The sequence below is a fragment of the Anneissia japonica genome, unplaced genomic scaffold, assembly GCF_011630105.1.
Source record: "Anneissia japonica isolate Jap-2015-1 unplaced genomic scaffold, ASM1163010v1 scaffold287712_len2945570_cov188, whole genome shotgun sequence".
NCBI lineage: Eukaryota > Metazoa > Echinodermata > Crinoidea > Comatulida > Comatulidae > Anneissia > Anneissia japonica.
In genome coordinates, this window is record NW_022704401.1 from 818,339 (window position 1) to 821,228 (window position 2,890).

At 32.0% G+C, this 2,890-nt stretch overlaps 1 long non-coding RNA gene across 1 annotated transcript in view; it reads left to right on the plus strand.

The window, feature by feature from the left end:
• LOC117104667 overlaps positions 1-2,884 on the plus strand; it is a 4,940-nt gene extending 2,056 nt beyond the window's left edge. The window contains exons 2-3 of the long non-coding RNA XR_004444800.1: positions 1,137-1,244; positions 2,630-2,884. This is a non-coding gene — a long non-coding RNA (uncharacterized LOC117104667). The remainder of the gene's footprint in view (positions 1-1,136; positions 1,245-2,629) is intronic.
• Positions 2,885-2,890: the final 6 nt, after the last annotated feature.

The following is a 2,890-nucleotide window of genomic DNA, read 5'->3' on the forward strand; positions in this document are numbered from 1 at the left end:
TGATTAAATGAGATAAACAATATTGGAGACATGGGGATAATGATATATAATGGAAGCGAGATAATAATAATAATGATAATGAGTAAAAAAAAGTACTGTGATATCGGGAAGTGGAAGTGATAGCCCATGATACAGATAAATACAATGGCAACAAAAATTATAAGATAATATATAAGCCTAATACATACATATATATGTACAGTATATGATATAATGTAATATAGTATAATAATAATAATAATAATAATAATAATAAACCATTAACAAAAAATAAACAAACAAAATAAACAAAAACGAAGTAAACAAGGTAAGCCTAGATATTAATGCAGAAGTCAAAATTAAATATAGCAAAATACAAGTGATATGGAATATAACAAGGTGTACATAAAGTAATGAAACGGGAATACGGTGATATGAAAAAAAGTCAAGTGTGTGTGAATGTGTAATCGCTCAGAATACCCATGTCACGATTAAGGCCTAAAATGTGAGTATTAAATTTGATAATGAGTTTGAGCTCTGAGCGTCTTCTACGGTCGAGAGATGGAAAATTGTTAGCCAGCAGAATACATCGGATGTTGTCAATGGAGTGGCCAGGGGAGTTAAAGTGTTCAGCGACAGGGAACCCCTTGCTCTTGCTACGGACGGACTGTTTGTGGTTATTAAACCGGATATTGTTTATCTCATTTAATCACCCTCCTTTATTTACTACCGACTGTTTATTGTTTTACACTGGATCTGGTATTTGCCAACTTTTGTAATCAGTTACGCTGATGAAGTCTTGAAGACAGTACGAAATATTCGTTTCCTGAATAAATTATATTGTGTTCAACTGTCTAACTCAACGTTTCCGCATCATTATTTTCTGTCACATAGGCATATATATATATATATATATATATATATAAGTGAAAGGCAAATGGGAAACACCCATAAAACAGCAAACGGCCATATAATGCAAAACAATTGAAAAAAATATATATATATATATATGAATATATATATATATGAATATATGAATATTGACGCTGAGGTACGAAATTTTATGTCGATGACATTAGATGATCGGAAATGGCGCTGTCAGACTCAAAATTTGAATGTGATTGTCTTTTATTCCCTATTTATTTTACATTTTGTAGAATTTAGATGGCTCATGGTTGATCTTTCACCAATAAGATTATGGAAATAGAAGATGATTCGCCAAAAAAGTAAAACATTCAACAGTGGCGAATCCTGGAATTCGAGATGTAAGTGTGTCAGAATAATTTTACAGACAGGGGGTTGACACGATTTTGTTCTGTCTATGGCATTTCTAGATGGCCGGAAATGGCATTCAGATTCAAAATTTAAATGTAATATACTTTTATTCTCTATTTATTTTTAGTTTTGTAAAAATTTATTCAACATTCTGGTAAAAGTAATACCGGTAAAACAGAAAACATTACAAACAAATGTACATTGCCTGAGGATTGCCACTATCACGTGCAGTGCCACTAAGAGGGGAAAGGGGGAAAGTCCCCGGGCCCAAGCTTACTAGGGGCCCATAGAAATTGCAGGCAGCATTTTTTTAAATAATTTTTTCAAAAATAATAATTATGATCATGGGCCCTCAATAATAATAATAGGCATAATAATAATAATAATAATAATAATAATAATAATAATAATAATAATAATAATAATAATAATAATAATAATAATAATGATAGGCCTAATAATAATAATAGTAATAATGGCATCTTGTAAGGCGCACGTATCCATCTTTCGCCATTTTCACTTGCAAAGAGAAACACCCTTTTCTGCATTTCATTTACTATATTTAAAAAGGTTATTTCATGTTATTGAAATTTTCTTTTTATTTATTTATTTGTTTATTTTTATTTTTGTTTTAACAATAATGGCATGGGTCCCTAATAATGGCCCCCTCCAGATAGACAGCCTCCCCAAAAAAATGTTGCTCCCCCCCCCCCCCCAAAAAAAAATGTTGCGGACCCTGCATTTTTCGGACCCCTCTGACCCTTTTGACTTGACTTGGCGGACCCCCAGTTGTTTTTTGGGAGCCTTTGGTCTAGACTAATATTATATATATATAAATAAGTATATATACAATGTAGAGAATATCTAACCCGTCTTGCAGAATGCTATAATGATAATATATAAACAATAACAGTGCTAAGATATGAACATAAGATGTTATAATCGTACCAAATGGACCAAACGTTGTATAGGGCGAAGGGGAAGATCCGGTTGGACCGCAGCTTTTTGGTATTGTCGGACGTTGCAGGGGTTCCAATAGAGTATTGGTTAAAATGAAAAGATTTAATATTCGCTTTTAAGTTTTATTACAAAAATAGCAATATTTATATTCAGTAAATTATTGACTAAAAATATGCTGCTGGAGGGGGTGGGGCGATGTGGAGCGTACGCACCCAAATCATTATTAAAAATAACGTTTTATTACCATGTATTGAATCAATCAAACAATTTTATTTTCTGATTTTGCATTCCTATACCTCATGAAGTTATGAATGTCATAACATTTTCAAAAAGTATTTTAATTAAATGAGGTTATATATCTTGAATGAAAATATATCTTGAATGTATTTCTGACTAAGTTTCTCTTTCATTTCAGTGTCCCAGGTCAAATCTACCGATCCATCAAGAAGTGCGAGATCAATGTCATCCATCGTCACCAGAACACGATGTGTATTAAATCGCCGGATCACAATGTACTACAGTATTAATAACCGGATATATGTGGTTTTCTGCAAATAATCGCGCACCGATATTCATTAGGTTTTAAACCACTACATTGGAAATTGTTAAATTATGTTTCTTGTATAACAAAAAGTAATCCTTGAACGATATTACATACGTATATATAATTAGCCCT